The sequence below is a fragment of the Aedes aegypti genome, unplaced genomic scaffold (assembly GCF_002204515.2).
Source record: "Aedes aegypti strain LVP_AGWG unplaced genomic scaffold, AaegL5.0 Primary Assembly AGWG_AaegL5_hic_scaff_97_PBJ_arrow, whole genome shotgun sequence".
NCBI lineage: Eukaryota > Metazoa > Arthropoda > Insecta > Diptera > Culicidae > Aedes > Aedes aegypti.
In genome coordinates this window covers 102165-121981 of record NW_018736689.1, presented here as the reverse complement: position 1 = coordinate 121981, position 19817 = coordinate 102165, and positions in this window count along the sequence as shown.

Sequence of the window (19817 nt, the reverse complement as noted above, 5' to 3'; positions counted from 1 at the left end):
TTATACAGTCAACTCGATATTTCACATCTCGATATCGAATTAGAGAACCATAGTAAAATTTGGTTTCGATGGTTCCTCGAAACACAGTTGCACTGTTTTTGTGTTCCTTTACTTGATACCTCTCTAATCTGATGGTCCCAGCCTACGTTATTTATTTTTGATATAAGGATCATTGGTAATTCATGAAATAAGGGATCATCATCGTCACCCAAAAATTGGAAATTTAAAAAAGATGAGCCTCAACCCAGTCGAAATGACAGCTTGTGTAAAAATGCACAACAGAATGAAAGAGAGGCAGATAGAAAATAGTTGTAAATGTATAACTCTTCACCAGGCTTGATAATTCTCCTCAACATCATCAGAGTTCGGTGACATACTCTAGAGCAGCATGCTGCCAGTGCCTCTTTGCGAGGGAGCCAAAAAAATGCTAAGCAGCGAGGCCAACGAAAAATGAGCGAGAAAGATGAAGCACAAAAAAAAGCCGAGTTAAATTCCATCAAAAAAGGAGGACTGTCTGTTCGGGCGGCAGGCTCGAGAGTTCGTTTGAAGTGTGAGTGATGGTGAGCATCGCAACGAGAGAGAGAGAGTGTCTGAAAAAATCCTCGCATTTTTCTGCACTCTCACTCGAATCGCTTGAGGATCTGTGTTGAAAATTTTGAGTTTATTTTTTTTCTCCTCAGAAAAAACGGCAAAATCGCCTCCTCTTTGCATCGCAGAGGAGTTTCTATCAAGCCTGCTCTTCACTGAGTCTTCAGGTATTCGGTAGCTATTTTGGTTGAGTGTTGTGAGTTCTATGTTTGACTCCTTCGTATCTCAAATAAAAACCACAAGGTATATCTGTCAAAACCCTAGATAGCATTGTATCTATAGAACTGTACATGTGCAGTGTTCGTTCGATTTTGGCAACATGACAAATATTTTCATGTTGCCTAAATCAAAACGTACCCAAATCAAGTAGTTGATTTTATAAAACTTTTATCACCATAATTATGACCTATTTCGTTCATGGTAAACCTCAAAAAGGTCCACAGAAACATTCAAATTTACAATATACATCCGATTCTGTTTTTGCACGGGGGATGCGACCGTGCAAAAAAATAAACAAAAAAAATCGGTTCAAAATTTCAAAAATCGTGCAAAAAAAGGGTAACACTATTTCTCGACGTTTCATGCAAATTTATGGTTATGCACGGCCTTGTAAAAATCCGTGCAAAATCATAAGCACGCTGTTTTACCTTTTTGGGATTATTATACGACTAATATAAAATATGTAAGCTTTATAAAGGCATTTAATCAGAACGCAGAGTGAAGTAAAGCGCTTATTAGGTTGCTTAGGTAGTGTTTGTATGTATCAGGCTCAGAAGCATTAACCCCTTTACCGGCAGCTTCATTTTTTAACGCAAAATAAATATTCAAATCGTTACAACTCTTCTGCTTTTCTATATTTTTGCACCATTTTTTTACAAGTTCTCAAACAACTCTTCTAGTTTAGAAATTCATGTCGATATTGATCATTGGTGATCTGGTTTTGAAGATATTCCAATGTTCCTTGGGGGACCGACATTTCTCATATAAAATGTCTTCGGCGGCCATTTTGTTTTTGATCAGTTTATCAAAAAAATAAAATGTGGGCATTATATAGCCCAGCCAGATAATAAGGAGCTACTTTGAAAAAATCATACAAATCAATTAAGAATTCTTGGAGGTATCTAAAAATTGCGATATGATGCTTTTTGAAATTTTTAAGATCTTTATTTTGCCAGCGTGGTTCCAGAACCCTGAATGCTCATTATTTAAAGACGGCTGCACCGAATTGCTTCATTTTTTCACAACATGCTCTAATTAATGTATTGTTCCGAAGAGTGAATATCCGATTACGATTAAAATTCGGTAACCTGAGAAATTAACGGGGAGGTCTGGTTACGTGTCGGTCCCTCAAGGAATTTAGGAATATCTCAAAACCAGATGACCAATGATCAATATCTACACAGATCCTAAAACTAGAAGAGTTTTTTGAAAGAAACTTTGGAAAAAAATGGTGCAAATATATTGACAAACAAAAAGTTATAACGATTTGAATATTTATTTTGCGGTAAATAATGAAGCGGCCGGTAGAGGGGTTAATGATGCAGTAATATGGTTTCCAAGTGGTGGAAATGCTGTTATTGGGCGTGTTTGCTTTTGTTATGCTGTTTTAAAGCGTATATGTTCTTTTATGTTCATTTGCGGCTATTTTTCGTTATTACGGCCACTTGGGAAATTTGTTTTATATTCTTTGCTCATTTTAGGGTATTGACCCACAAAAACGTTCACGAATTCCAACGTAATACGTACTTAGTGCAAATTATCACGTCTGGTCGTATTGAAAAATCTGTCAATCTATTTGATGAAACATTTACACCCACTATTCATTTTTTGGCAATACAGTGTTGTTCCGATTAACATCGATTCGTGAAATCGTCTATTCGATGTTAATTTCATTACAAATATAGACCCAGTTCTGGTGACTTCTACAGCACGGTTCATACCGATATGCTTGTTATAAATTTGTTTGGCCATCATTACAAATTATATGCCCAACCTCTCCAAACCCTTCATCGTGCTTTGGGTAGTATTTTATACAAAAATAGAATTCATTCTCTACTTGAGCGACCACCATCAACATTTCAGATGATCACGTTAACCAGTAGGTAAACATTGAACTCCACCTCAATACCGCACCCACGCAAGGCATTAGCAGAAGATTGGAAGACGGGATGCAAAAAATCGTGTGGTTGTGTCAAATTTTTGGCATTTTCTGTTGATAATTTAAAATAGTACTGAAGAATTTCGTTAAGTGTTGACAAGAGAAGAATTATTGCATAAATGTGACCAAGCCGACATATCCAAATCAAGCGCAAATGGATCTACGACTCAAAACTGTGACCAGCGATGACACTCAGCGCCAAGAGACAATGAAGAAATCTCGTTGAAAACTCAGCCGAAATCAGTGCCATCCTCGTCATCGTCATAAAGTCATCATTTCCGAAAAGATAAGCCGTTTGTTGTTGCTCTGCTACTGGCGTTAATGTGTTTGATGCCCCACGCGTGCTCGCCCAGGAAACTCGCATAGTCAAGTGAAGATTTAATCCGGCTGTGGTTCATCTTGCCTCTACGTAGTTAGAAGACCGGCTGTTCGCTGAGACAAAACGTCGGTTACGAAATCAACCTTCAAGCGCCCAAACCAAGGGTGTGTGCAAATAGGGTGTTCCAAAATTGCACTTTGTTAGAAAACTTGGGGGTTCAACCTCCAAATAGTAGCCAAGGATTTTTCAAACGAACGCTTGTATGCGAAGAACCTGAGAAACGGGATTTTAGAAGTTGCCAGGTTATTTATCTTTCAATACATTAGTATAATACTAGTGGCACTAGCCCGTTGATTCGCCTTCTTTGACTTTAAGAGGCCAATGAGGTTCACCGTCGTACTTGTTTTCCTGCATTTAGTTGTATGGTATTGATAAAATTTTAGAAAGCATACCAAGAAAACAGTGAAAAATGATCAATTTCACCCGAAATTACGGTATCTTTGATAATGCGGGTAACTTTGATAGTGCGTTACCCACCACATACTACACCAAATATCATAATTTCTGTTAATCGGTTAAGCGAAATGAATGCAACACTAAATAATATTAGTATGACACTTCATGTTAGAGCTGTTTTCATTTGAATCGAGAGCATTTTAAGCTTTATATACGAATTTTAAAAATTGACACAATTTTAGCATTTCCGAAAGGCTTTCAAACAATCTGTTCTACGATCACTATTTGATGTAGTTTTGAATAATTGATCACTTATCTTTGACACCCTAGTTATCATAGAACTTGAATATGGCCTCAAATCTCTTAGCGAAAAGCATTTTCACAAACTAGGAACATTTTTGTAATCTAAGTCAGAAATTTTCATACAACGTCAAACGCCTAAACGTATGCAAAGCCCTAAAAATGTTACGTTATTCATTAAATTTTGTTTGATTTATTCTCCACTATCAAAGTTACCCCAAAACAGAAACCCGACTTTCGATTAAATGAAAAATTATACATCAATTCAAAATAATTTTTTTGGCAATCTATCAATTGCAATCGATAGCTAGGATGCCAGTACTTGTTTTAAAAATATAAACTATAATTCTTTGAAACAGCATGCATACATATTCAAGTTTTCTTCGAAAAAACTATCAAAGTTACCCCGTTTTACGGGACATCAAATGGCGAAGAGGAGGAACACTACAACAGCACGATGAATGGTTTCATCGACACTGTATGGACATTGTCGGAAGAACATTCCAAGGTGATTAATAAGCTGTATTCCATGCTGAAACGTGAAGCAGAAAAGGTTGGGTAAATTAGTCGAAGACGAAGTATCTGTTGACTGGAACAATCCAGTGCTACTTAGTATGTACTCCACAAGACTACTATGTACTTTACAAGACCTTACGGTCTGGTAAACGTCAACCCCGTGCTAAGTGTAACGTGGTGCGTTACGAGATAAGATCTACCAAATTGAACCCTAGTCTCATCTTGTTTGTCGGGCTAGGGAATATGTTCTGGTAATTCAAGGAATCACGATACGAAGTCCTTGTTACTGGCAACAGCTTCTGAAATTTAATCTATTTTACCTAGCAGATGGTTAAAGACTCGGAGTTTGCCAGTCCCAAGACTACACTTGAAGCCAGGATAACAACTATGAGTGTTAACTCAACAAGGACTGTTAAGTACTGGTAATTCAAGGGCTCACGTGAATGCTGATTACCGTAAAATCGGGTGTAATTGATCAGAAGGGTGAAATTGATCATCGTATCACACGATTTTATTTATTCGTAATGGAGCACAAATATCAATGTAAGTAGCAGTAAATGAACGTTGCTTGTCGTAACTATTGTCGAATTGTGTGTTGTGAAGTTTTTTGCGTTAAATAATGTTTATTACTATGCAAATAACGTAAAATTTCAAAATCATGCACGGTGCAGTATTGACAAACACCTATGAACTTCTATTTATAAGCAAGTATTTGAGCATGATATAAACCTGAAAGTTTGTGAGGATGCATGAGAGATATCCCCAAACCAGATTTCATCACCGAAACTCGTACCAATTTGCTCATATGGTTGAAATAATTGAATTTCTGTTACATATCATTGAATTCCTAAAGAAATTGCATACATTTAGGCGTTTTCCGCGTAATTCTTGAAATTCAACTATTCGTTATTTATAACAAAATTGCATTGTTAAGAATTTTAGAAGCATATTCGGATTCAGGGAGCTCAAATTTATCATATAGAGTTGTTTTGAAAACTAACAATAATGGAATTGACAAGTGATCAATTTCACCCCGAAATGAGATCCTCTGATTTTTTATTTTAGAGGTACCGTAAAACGGGGTAACTTTGATAGTTTTTTCGAAGAAAACTTGAATATTTATGCATGCTGTTTCAAAGAATTTTAATTCATATTTTTAAAACAAGTACTGGTATCCTAACTATCGATTCCACTTGATAGATTTCCAAAAGATTTATTCTAAATGGATATATAATTTTTCATATAATCGAAAGTCGGTTTTCTGTTTTGGGGTAACTTTGATAATGGAGCATCACGCGAACAAAATTGAATGAATTACAGAACATTTGTAGGGCGTTGCATATCTTTAGGCGTTTAACGCTATATGGAAATTTCTGACTTAGATTACAAAAATGGTCTCAGTTTGTAAAAATAGTATTCGCTAAGAGTTTTGAGACCGAATTCGAGTTCTACTATAACTAGGCTATCAAGTATAAGTGACGAATTCATTATGACTTCATCAAATAGTGATCGTAGAACAGATTGTTTGAGAGCATTTCAAAATTGCTAAAATCTTATAAATTTTCCATATATGCATATAAATCCTCAAATGTACTTGATTCCAACGAAAATAGCTTTAACATGAAGTGTCATACTAATACTCTTTACTTTTGCATTCGTTTTGCTTAACAGATTAACAGGAACTTTGTTATTTCGTTTAGTATGTTAAGAGTCTCGCATTATCAAAGTTACCCGCATTATCAAAGTTACCCCGTTTTACGGTATTTGTTAACACTAAAATGACATTTGTTAGAAAATTTCGGTACATAAGTCGATGAGGCTCACCTTCGTACTTGTTTTCCTGCATTTTGTTCTTTGGCATTGTGAACATTATAGAAAAGAGACTAGAAGAACCGCGAAAAATGATCAATTTCACCCGAAATTACGGTACTAAACAAATTTTCTAGCTTGATACGGTTTTGCTGCTAGTACAAAGCCCCTTTTTTCAGGTATTTTTCTGGAATTAAACTAAAAGCGAAACAAGGATGGGACTAGAGTTCCGTTGCATGGTCAAACATCAGTAGTACCGATTTGATTCCTCAGAAACTAAATCGATTATGTTTGCTAAGGGGCGCGCCTTCCCTGAGATGTGAGTCTCTATGAAGGGTGTAAATAGCGGGACCTTTTCATCACATTCGTTTTTATCAATCTCTGAGGAATTAAAACAAGAACTGTACATAAATCGATGCTTTATTACCTATCAATGGAAATGGAGTAATGCGACATGCACTATACACTAAGGATACGGGTAATGCCACAATGATTCTACCCCATTATCCCGAATCCCATTAAGCCGAACGCTATTACCCCGAACGACCCATCACCCCGAATTCCAATATCATGGAGAAATGTCAATTATATCATCATGTCAATATAATTGTAAATTCGGGGAAATAGCAATCGGAGTGATGGAGTTTGAGGTAATGGGGTAGAATCTGCCACAACAGATCTAAATAATGGTCGCCGTGGCGCACAATACAAACCACACTCGGGACACACACGGCCTGCAAGATCATTGGCAAACGATTGACAGTATATGTCGTGAGACATTTTCTACATGCCTTGCGGGATCGGAACCGAAATTTGCATTGCTAGAGGTTGGAAAAGTGGTAGTAATTGATCAATATTCTTAACATCGAATGGCTCGGGAACGAGGTGGTGGAAGAAACCAAGGCTGGTTCATTGTACCGTAAAACGGGGTAACTTTGATAGTTTTTTCGAAGAAAACTTGAATATTTATACATGCTGTTTCAAAGAATAATAATTTATATTTTTAAAACAAGTACTGGCATCCTAGCTATCGATTGCAGTCGATAGATTGTCAAAAGATTTATTATGAATGGATATATAATTTTTCATATAATCGAAAGTCGGTTTTCTGTTTTGGGGTAACTTTGATAATGGAGCATCACGCGAACAAAATTGAATGAATAACGAACATTTGTAGGGCATTGCATACCTCTAGGCGTTTAACGTTATATGGAAATTTGTGACTTAGATTACAAAAATGGTCCCAGTTTGTAAAAATGCTTTTCGCTAAGAGATTTGAGACCGATTTCAAGTTCTATGATAACTAGGCTGTCAAAGATAAGTGGCCAACTATTCAAAACTACATCAAATAGTGATCGTAGAACAGATTGTTTGTAAGCGTTTCAAAAATGCTAAAATTATGTATTTTATTTAAATTCGTATAAAAACCCTAATATGTTCTTGATTCAAAGGAAAACCGCTCTTACATGAAGTGTCATACTAATATTCTTTAGTTTTGCATTCTTTTTGCTTAACTGATTAACAGAAATTATGATATTTGGTGTAGTATGTGGTGGGTTACGCACTATCAAAGTTACCTGCATTTTCAAAGTTACCCCGTTTTACGGTACTGTGTAGCCAGAGTAAGGTTATCTGACTTGGCGAATGTGGCTAGGAGGCCATCTATAACTTGCTGGCCGTTTTGTTTACAAACATTACTTCCTGGCCTGGATAACGCTCAAACTGAAACTAACCGTGCTGCCAATAGTGCGAACGAAATAGTTAAAAAGAGAGATAAAAGTAGAGTACGCTACGCGCTGATACGGCTGCTTTAGAATAATTTCTGACATAATTTTTTCTCCAACCAATCAGAAGTCATTACTGCCTGACCCGCAAGATGCTGAAACTAAAACTAACCGTGCTGCCATAAGTGTGGACGAAATTGTAGAAAAGAAAGAAAGAAGTATAGAGCACACATGGAGCAGGTGCGACCGTATTAGAATATTTTTTGGTACCGTAATCCGGGGTAACATTGATCATTTTTTTTTAATATTTCTTAAATATTTGGTTCGAAAATGGAATAGTTGCAAATTTTATATTTTTAAAACAAGTACTGCCACCCATAGCTCGAGACTGTATACTTTATTTTGTTTTTTGAAAGGTTTAAGCATGTTAAAAAAAATGTTTTAAGTGATTTTTTTATTTAGCTGATATGGGGTAACATTGATCACCTATGTAAACAACGTTCGGTAATATTGAAAATGGCGTTACCTACTAAAATCATGGCCTCTGAAGCCGAATATGAAGGCCAAATGCTTACAAGTCATTTACTTTTTGATTTATTTTAAAATTAAAAACTCGACCCTCACTAATAAACACCCTTCCCGTGGTGATTGTGGAGATGCAGAGGTATTCTCGGTCTCTAGAAGCAACAATCATTACACCCTAACATTCCTTCCCCATCCCAACTGACTGTAAGGACTTGGCCGGCGCCGTTATTGATCAATAATACTAGATCTGCTAAAATTGCACTTCGAGAGTAAGCGGGAACTCCCATCCCTTATTCATTTGGATCGTAGTGCAATTCTTACCAGTTTCGATCAATCACGGAGTAGCAACCATTGACATGTACAGTCAGTCTATGCTATGCTATGCTATGCTATTTTAAAATTAAAAACAACTCTAACCACGGAATACGCCTAAAGGTAGGCAATTTTCTAAGGGAAAGTTACATTCTTAACAGTAATTCGGTAATGTTGCCTAATTGAACATACCGTAATCCGGGGTAACATTGATCATTTTTTTGAATATTTCCTAAATATTTCGTTTGAAAATGCAAATGTTGCAAATTTTATATTTTTAAAACAAGTACTGCCCCCTATAGCTCATAACTATATACTTTATTTTGTTTTTTGACCGATTTAAGAATGTTTAAAAAATGTTTCAAGCATGTTTTTGATTTAGCTGGTATGGGGTAACATTGATCACTTATGTAAACAACGTTCGGTAATATTGAAAATGTCGTTACTTACTTAAATCATGGGCCCTGAAGCCGAATATGAAGGCCAAACGCTTACAAGTCATTTACTTCTTGATTTATTTTAAAACTAAAAAGTAAGAGGTTGTTCATGATAATCCTAAAATAACCCATACTTTCCTATTTGATGCATTTTGACGTTAACTACGTCTTACGGCAATATACTGGGTGTCAATTGAAAATCTAAAACTTTGCGACCGTCACGAAATTATGTATGTATTATTATGTATTGAACGCTAATAACTCAGTCATTTATCGATAGATTTTCAATATTTTCCCACCAATCGGTCGGAAATGTATACAACAATTTCCTCGAATGGAGAAACCTATAGATTATCGACAATAAACTATAGAAAATTGGGAAAATATCGACCCCTTTCTTACGCAACCAATCATGTGCAAGCAGTTTTCCACGCTTCTTTTGCGTTCCGCTTCGCACTATAAAAGCAGACCGATTCCTGCTTCTTCGCTCATTCTTCTTTTTGCCGTCAGACTGTGAACATGGTTGGCGAGCAAGTCTCGAAAGCCTTCCGCATTCTCAGCTCAGTTTTCAATGGAACGCGAATGGAACAACAACACGCCGTCGCGACTAAAGCCGCTTGTTGAAGCGCCCATCGTCATCGCCACCGCAAACCTCATTGGGCGAGGAGGATTTGTACCAGTGCGTCGTCAGCTCCTCGGTACCAGAGGCAAGCTGTTGATCATCAAGCGGAGGCAAAACACCAGCGTCTGGATTGTGAAATCGCTCAAGATTTCCTAGTGGACTCGCGCTTCCTGAATTGGCGCTGCAGGAATCGGGGCGCAAAGGTAAGTTTGTTCGAGATGGCTGAAGAAAATCGACCAAAGCCGCCTTTTCAGAGCCAACAAATGTGTTTTAAAGAGTTGATTGTGTAATATTCCTTAATTTGTTCGAGATGGCTGAAGAAAATCGATCAAAGCCGCGCGTCATCCGCACCGCTAATCTCATCGAGCGAGGAGGATTGCAACCAGTGCGCCGTCAAAATGTGTCCGTGTTACGCAAAATCAACAATTCAATCGGCCCTTTTCAGAGCCAACAAATGTGTTTTAAAGAGTTATTTGTGTGATATTCCCTAATGTGTTTACCACATACTTGCTATAATATCCTAATTCATCTCATAGCATCATACAATAATTGATTTATTACGAATAATTGACAATACGGCAATTTGAGGATGTTTCCGAGGACGCTGCTGCTATGCCGTTGGGATGCAATATATTTTCTATTGTTAAGGAATGATTCAAATATTACGTAACGCAAAATTTGCCAGCTTTGGTTCCCCTTCTTTCCTCACGTAATGGAAGATTTTAAATTTTGACGTTAACTACGTCTTACGGCAATATACTGGGTGCCAATTGAAAATCTATAATGTTGCGACCGTTACGATATTTAGTTTGAACTAAAGGAATGCTGCAACTATGACAATCGACAATTCAAATGCAGAAAATCACTTGGCGTAGTTAACGTCATGCGGTCGTGTCTTGTACACAACCCCCTCTGATTTTTTATGTGCTTTTCTTTCCATTCACTCGATGTTTGCAAAGGTTTAGTCAGATTTCAATGAAAATTATACGGCAAAAAAACACTGTTTTATTATATCACGTTTCAGTATATCACACCAAAATTTTGAGGATCCGTGATATAATCGAGAAATTACTGTATTTGGTTGGTTCGGTTAACACTTCAAAAGCGATAGAATCGGTCGATGGAAGAAGAAGCATGAGCGGTAACTCTTGTTTCCCAAACAAATATTCCGGTCGAACGTTAGGTCCACGCATGATCCACTAAGATTGCCAAGATACTTCTCCTTGAAGTCCGCGAGCTCCATGTTCTCCTCTTTGCTCAAATCGATGTTAAAGTTGCCAGTCACGATACTCGAAGAAGATCCGCACCATGAAGAATTTCTTCTGCTTCGTCGTGGTATCCGGGTAAATGTAGAGGCAAATCTGCGATTCCAGAGCTCGGCCGTCATGGTCCTGCAGGAAGCGAGCTAAGTATATTGACAGCTATAGAAGGTATGCTATTCACGACTGTGCATTAGTATTAGTAGATAGTTATGAACTTTTTCCGGATTTGTATGGCATTTGTTATATTTTAATGCAATTTAAGTAAATTTAGGTATTTAGGATAACAAAATATCGATATTTCAACAGAATAGTTTGTTACGTATCTGATTGGGAGGTCATTTAATGCATTTGTCATATTTCATTTTCATTTATTTAGTTTACATCTACACAGATAACACTGAATCAACAATTTCACGCCACAATACTCGGCTCGTGGCCGCATCTCTCCATCCTCGGTTCTGCCCCACGCTCGCCAAATCGATACGCACTTGATCCGCCCACCTAGCTCGCTGCGCTCCACGCCTTCTTGTACCAACCGGATCCGAAGCGAACACCATCTTTGCAGGGTTGCTGTCCGGCATTCTTGCAACATGCCCTGCCCATCGTATCCTTCCAGCTTTGGCCACCTTCTGGATACTGGGTTCGCCGTAGAGTTGGGCGAGCTCGTGGTTCATCCTTCGCCGCCACACACCGTTCTCCTGCACACCACCGAAGATCGTCCTAAGCACCCGACGTTCGAAGACTCCAAGTGCTTGCAGGTCCTCCTCGAGCATCGTCCACGTTTCATGCCCGTAGAGGACTACCGGCCTTATGAGCGTTTTGTACATGGTACATTTGGTGCGGGCGTGAATCTTTTTTGACCGCAGCTTCTTCTGGAGGCCATAGTAGGCCCGACTTCCACTGATGATGCGCCTCCGTATTTCACGGCTAACGTTATTGTCAGCCGTCAGCAAGGATCCAAGGTAGACGAACTCGTCGACCACCTCGAACGTATCCCCGTCTATCGTAACACTGCTACCTAGGCAAGCCCTGTCGCGCTCGGCCCCACCAGCTAGCATGTACTTTGTCTTGGCCGCATTCACCACCAGTCCAGCTTTTGCTGCCTCGCGTTTCAGGCGGGTGTACAGGTCTGCCACCTTTTCAAATTTTCGGCCGACGATGTCCATATCATCCGCGAAGCAAACAAATTGACTGGATCTCGTAAAAATCGTACCCCGGCTGTTAAGCCCGGCTCTCCGCATAACACCTTCTAGCGCAATATTGAACAACAGGCACGAAAGTTCATCACCTTGTCGTAGTCCCCGGTGGGATCCAAACGAACTGGAGTGTTCGCCTGAAACCTTCACACAATTTTGCACACCTTCCATCGTCGCTCTTATCAGTCTCGTGAGCTTCCCGGGAAAGCTGTTCTCGTCCATGATTTTCCATAGCTCTACGCGGTCGATACTGTCGTATGCCGCCTTGAAATCGATGAAAAGGTGATGCGTTGGGACCTGGTATTCACGACATTTTTGGAGGATTTGCCGTACAGTAAAGATCTGGTCCGTTGTCGATCGGCCGTCAACGAAGCCGGCTTGATAACTTCCCACGAACTCGTTTACTACGGGTGACAAACGACGGAAGATGATCTGGGATAATACTTTGTAGGCCGCATTTAGAATGGTGATCGCTCGAAAGTTCTCACAGTCTAACTTGTCGCCTTTCTTGTAGATGGGGCAGATTACCCCTTCCTTCCATTCCGGTAGCTGTTCTGTTTCCCAGATTGTGCCTATCAGCCGGTGCAGACAAATGGCCAGCCTTTCCGGACCCATCTTTATGAGTTCAGCTCCGATACCATCCTTACCAGCAGCTTTATTGTTCTTGAGCTGGTGAATGGCATCCTTAACCTCCCTCAAAGTGGGGGCTGGTTGGTTTCCATCTTCCGCAGTACTGACGAAGGCATTTCCTCCGTTGTCCCGTCCTTCATTGCCTGTGCTCTCAGCACCATTCAGGTGCTCGTCGAAGTGCTGCTTCCACCTTTCGATCACCTCACGCTCGTCCGTCAGAATGCTCCCATCCTTATCCCTGCACATCTCGGCTCGCGGCACGAAGCCGTTGCGGGATGCGTTGAGCTTCTGATAGAACCTACGCGTTTCCTGAGACCGGCACAGCTGTTCCATCTCCTCGCACTCCGTCTCCTCCAGGCGGCGTTTTTTCTCCCGAAAGAGGCGGGTCTGCTGTTGCCGTTTCTGTTTATAGCGTTCCACGTTCTGCCGGGTCCCTTGCTGCAGCATGACCGCCCGCGCTGCATTCTTCTCCTTCAAAACCTCCTGGCACTCCTTGTCATATTTATGAGCAGTATTTTTCATGTTTCTCATCACAACGCATTACCTCTCTCAGAAATAACTAGCCGTGCAAGTTGTTTTTATTTTATATACAAGAATATATTTACTATATATACATAGAAAGACCTTATTGTACGGAATGTAGGAATTGAATCTGATATAATTTGGGAAATTTGACCAAATGTCTAGATCACATGAGGGGCCCAAATTACCAAGAAGTGAGAGTGACATTTAGGTCGGTTTTGAGTAAAGTATACTGAAAAGCTTCAAGCTTAACAACAGTGTTTTCGGAAGATTTTCGATCGACCCTTTCGATATTTTAGATAGGTATAATATTATAAATAACACAAGGTGCATTTGCTTGTTGTTTATTGTTTAGTGTAATTTAACTTTCGATACTTGTTCAAAGCTTACATCAGGATTTTCTTTATTTTCTTCCGCTATGGTCCTGCTATTTGATTCTCGTTTTGGAACAAACGAAAAGATTCGTGGTATTTGTTTTCAAGTTTTAGCCCAAAACAATTAGCCATCGGTTTCTCTGCACATTGATCGTTGGGAAACTATGGAACGTAACCGGTTCACTTAGTTCAGTTTTAGGGTTTCTCTGAATATAATTTGCTCCGGCTTGTCGGAACATGACACGGCATTTCCATAATTAAATTTAACCACTTTTATAGTTCCAAACAGGTGAAAACTGGCACTGAAAAAGTTTTCGGTGCTTGACCGAAAAAGTACATTTTTCTAAGTATAATATAATTTGATAGCGCTTCAATATCTTAATTTTGTTAATGATATTTAATTGTTATAAATGATTAATGAAGATTTAAATCTGTAGACTCAATGACATTTCAGTTTACATAATGACAGCTCGTCCCGTACTAACATTTGCCGAGCAATGATTCAAAAGCGATTTCCATACTAACTTCAAATGTGTTTTAATAATAGTTCAAGGACACGGAAACTTATGAAACATTGGATTCTGGCTCAATTTTTTAACGTAGAATCATGATATGTAAAAAACTTGATACCCCTAAACAAGCCAATTGAATAAATTGAATTTATATTCCGATTTCAGTACAAATCTGATGGATTTTCATAACTATTTTATATGTGTGACTATTTTCGTGTAAGATACACAAAAATGCAGCGTACATATGGTAGCTGTCAAAATACGTTGGGAAGCGAGTGGCCTAACTAATCGGTTTGTTTGAGGATACCAACCTGTGCGCGATCCACGCCAAGCGTGTCAGCATCATGCCGAGGAACATCCAGCTGACTCGTCGTATCCGTGGAGAACGCGCTTAAATTGAATTGCATTGTCTTCTCTGTGTGCGTATTTCGATTCGATCAACAATTTCTTATCAAATGAAAACATCAACAAAGCTGTTGCTGATAGACCGGTTTAGTTATCCTTCGCCAAACCACCCTTCGGGGAATTACATACATTTAGGCGTATTCTCCAAATCAGCTTGAAATCGATATCTGGGTTAGAACAACTTTAACAAACAATAATAATAATAACAAATAAATCATTTTGGAATTTAGGGTAAACATACCAATTTAGGGTAACTAGCCCTATATTTGGACAATATCGAATAATATTCAATTTCATGGGCACAGTACTCTGTTTCCGAAAACAATGGAGAGAACGGTTGTACATAAATATGTATAGTCCTGCAAATGACTTCAAATGATTTTGAAAACATATCTGCAAAGATCAAAAGGCCCAGCTAACATAAAACACTTTAATTATATACAACTTAAGAAGACCACTCTTGTGGAGCGAATTTAGCGAAAAAATGATTTATTCTAGAAAATCAACTTTTCACCCACATAAACCCAAAGGGTGATGGGGTCAGGATATGTAGGATCCTGTGGATATCCTTGGGCGACTTCTAAGGATTAACAGTCAAAATCTAACCACTTTTCGTGACGCGAGCGATTTTTAGTTTTTCGAAATTGTATCCCCAGTATGTTGCCGTAAGACGTTATCCAACGTCAAAACACCTCGAACCACGGAATACGCCTAAAGGTATGCAATTTCCTAAGGGAAATTTACACTCTTAACAGTAATTCGGTAATGTTGCCTAATTTAACATACTTATGAAAGTTTTGACAACGGAATCGTTTTCGGCAATGCCGTTTTTAGAAAGAACCGCATTTTCCTTGATCATATCGTCCACAGAACTTATGTGAGACATAAATGTTTGGTAGTGTCATCCTTAACCATTAAAATCATTGTTTCCAAAAATTGGCAAATTTACGCATAATAAACGCAATTTTCGCAAAAATCTTCACTTTTATCAGCTGATGAATACAAGAAAGAAAAGAACCATTCATTATTTGGAAATGTTCCATCAATAAATGATAATGCGAACTTTTTATGAGATGGGTCATTCCGATCAATGTTACCACGGATTACGGTAACACTGTTTCTCCAACCAATCATAATTCAATTATCCGATTACCTGTCTCAGATGTTTGTAAACAAAACGGCCAGCCCTTCCTGATTTTTTTCCACAAAGTGAGAATAATGTATCACCTTAACACGTTACTGCGTACTGCTTTACAGCACGATTGGTTTCTTCACTTTACAACTTGTAAAGCGTATTGTGATTCACGCACGTGAGCGCTGTACCACACAGGATCAGGAAGTTGTGGTAGATCAGGATGGTTCCTTGGAGGTCTGAATTCAGCTTCGACAGCATGTCCATCTATAATCAAACCACAACAAACGTTCGCAAGAACTTCTCCTGTCGCTGTGGTTTCTCAACTCAAGATCCGAATCAATTATTCTTCTTTGCCCAACCAAATGAGTTCTGTACGTTTCAGCCGGTAGAATGACTTTAGCAAGTTGTGCGCTCTGTGGTGCCATCTGCGTTCTATTACAGATTGAAGGGAAAACATTCATGGTATTTTAATAAACTTGAAAGGAAGAAAGTAATCACACCTTTCGATAGAAGTACATGGGATTCTCTAATCATTATAATAATGAAAAATATTTATGAAATAGTTAATAATTGCGAGGTTTTACAGAAAAAAACGAAGCTTCTGCAGCAAATGCAGAAATCCATAGACTATCGCCTCCAAATTTGTACTCTTATGCGCTATCGTATACGAGTTTGTGTTTACTGGATACGATCAATGTTACTCGACTGATCAATGATACCACGGATTACGGCACTGCAGATGATTGAGCACACCAATCATCTGCAGTGCCGTAATCCGTTGTATCATTGATCAGTCGAGTAACATTGATCGTACCGTAAAACGGGGTAACTTTGATAGTGCGTAACCCACCACATACTAAACGAAATATCATAATTTCTGTTAATCAGTTAAGCAAAAAGAATGCAAAACTAAAGAATATTAGTATGACACTTCATGTAAGAGCGGTTTTCCTTTGAATCAAGAACATATTAGGGTTTTTATACGAAGTTAAATAAAATACACATTTTTAGCATTTTTGAAACGCTTACAAACAATCTGTTCTACGATCACTATTTGATGTAGTTTTGAATAGTTGGCCACTTATCTTTGACAGCCTAGTTATCATAGAACTTGAAATCGGTCTCAAATCTCTTAGCGAAAAGCATTTTTACAAACTGGGACCATTTTTGTAATCTAAGTCACAAATTTCCATATAACGTTAAACGCCTAGAGGTATGCAATGCCCTACAAATGTTCGTTATTCATTCAATTTTGTTCGAATCATACTCCATTATCAAAGTTACCCCAAAACAGAAAACCAACTTTCGATTATATTAAAAATTATATATCCATTCATAATAAATCTTTTGACAATCTATCGACTGTAATCGATAGCTAGGATGCCAGTACTTGTTTTAAAAATATAAATTGTACATCTTTGAAACAGCATGCATAAATATTCAAGTTTTCTTCGAAAAAAAATTGGGGTGGGTAATGTCTATTACATTACCGCGGGGTTGACGTAGAACTACGATGATTAATAATTTGATTTGTCATGTGTATGAATTTGTAAGTGTACTAGTTTAGTGTTGTTATTGATCGGATGAAGTTTTCAGAAGTTATCTCTTGTTGGACTCATTTTGGTAGTCCTGAAAAGAACCATTTGTCGTTCTGTGGTTCCGAGAACCAGTGTTTGGTGTTCCAGGAATAATGCCAGATGATTGAATTTGTTTGTTTGGTCGTTGCTTCCTTGTGTTGCTTGGTTGGGTGATCGGTTTCTGGCTCCAGCTGTAGTTCGCCAAACTCCTCCAGTAGATTAGATGTTTGATAGCTCGGGTGCTTCGATCGTGAGAATCGATAGTATCGGTCCAGTGCTTTGGTCTGTAGCAATATCCATTGCATGAGCATTTAGGCTCTGTACATTGATACTCATCAATATGCAGGCTTGCCCGCTATGATCCAGTATTTCACGCAGTTCGTCTCAAAGCGTCACCAATCGATGATTGCCTAAGCGCTGCAGCTCATTCCTCAAGTCAACCCTCTTGGGAGAATTGCTGCTTTGGCTAGATGGAACTTAAAAATATTGGAAGAGTTTGTCAAAAATAGTCCTTGCAGTGAAGTAACCCGCGACAAACAAACGTATACCAATTGCTGATCCTGGCTTTTGTCATAGTCGTACACGACCTCGGGGATAGTTCCACCTTGCGACTTATGAACAGTAAAAGCACAGGCACTAACCATCGGGAACTGAATGCGTTTGCATTTGATTATGCCGCACAGTTTGAAAGTAAAATAAAAATTCTCTATACAGGAGTGAAATTGGAATTTCAAAACCAAGAGCCTTACGTTGACATGAAATATTTTGAACTCTTATAACTGTTTGCTGGTTTAACGAAATTCCTTGAATGGCACCTCAATTGAAAGACAAGACATCAAAGGGTCATGTTGTTTACTTACTGAATCCCACATACCTGTCCAAATCGTTTAATTACTGTTTTAAAAGAGAACGTTGATTTCAAGCAAATTTATAAATAGGGGTGCTAGAGAAAATTTGACGTCATTTGCTTTCCATTCTCCGCTTGGATCGCATCTCAGCAGGCAATAGATCGTCTGGCTCTGACCGGGCGTGCTTCTCAGGCACAGACATCGATAGCGAAGGACCTCCCCGTTTGTCTTGCTTCGCTCAAATCAAACTGTCGAGCGAGCGAGAGAAGATGCCGTCCGAAGCCAAAGTCATCACCGCTGCCGCCGCCAAGAAGAAAAAGAAGAAGAGTCCACAGGAAAATTTGCGGTCGAACTGTGAACACGGTCGGGCAAGTCATTCTCGCTTTGTGCTTCACCGCTTGTTTGCGTTCACCCAGCCATCGTCATCGCCGATCATCAGATTTCGACTTAAGCCCGGTGATCCACTACCTGTTACTGTTGTGCGCCATCCACGCAACGAAACTTTCGGTTCGTCGTATAAGCAAATATGCTCAAATTTATACATTTGAGTTGAGGATTCCCCGTTTGACCATGGCTGATAACATCCCGCAGTGTTATTTATCTGTAAGAGCATCAAAGCTAACAAAGCCATCGGCCCTTTTCAGGGCCATCAAATTAGTGGAAAAGAGTTAAAAGAGAAATATTTCTGACTTTATATATGACTTCTTATATTCCCAAATCAATATCACAGCTTCATACAAAATTTCATTTGTCATGAATAATTTATGACTCAAACATTTGAGATTGTACTCGCGGACGCTGCTGCAGTGCCGTCGGGGTGAGTGCTCAACATTCCACAACGATTGTAAAATAGAGTGCCATTTCCGACAGCGTCTTTGATGTTCCATATTTTATTGAAACACTTTGATTAGCAAAATTATCCCATGTAACAAAATTGCGACGTATTAAGAATGCTTTTGAAAAGACATTCTCATTGAACAATTGTAATAATTTTGGCACCCATGGATCAGAAATTTACCTTCATAATAAAGAAAACTATTGATTATCTATAGCTCGTATTGAATATTTAGTTAATGTCAACCCTTCCAGCAATTCATGTTCGACCAATTTCTCACGCAGTAGCATTCTCCGCAATTTTTAAGTAATTCCAAGCCCAACACATTATTGGCACATACCCATTTCCCAGATTGGTCGATCAGAAAGCGAAGAGCACAAAAGGGAGGAGCATCATCTGCTATACTGAGGTTATAAAACATGCTTCCTTCGTCGGATCCAGTTTCATTCCAATTCCGCTTTCGAGCTGGTAAGAGCTCCTCCGAACTTGCTTGCTGTTAATCTTCAAGCTGCCAATCCAGCATCTGGTTTCAAATCAATTCAGATCAATAGTTGCTCATTACAATTGATCAAGAAACAGTTTATTGAACAGTATTTAAAATGTATCGCAATTTTAATACATTTTCCAATTTCCGTACTCGAGAATTTTGGAAGCGGGGCCATGACTGTTCCTGGCTGGAAATATTCGTGGGGAGAAACTGGACCCTTTGCTGCAGGAATTTCATTAACAACTCTTTGGTAAAGCAGAAATTTTCC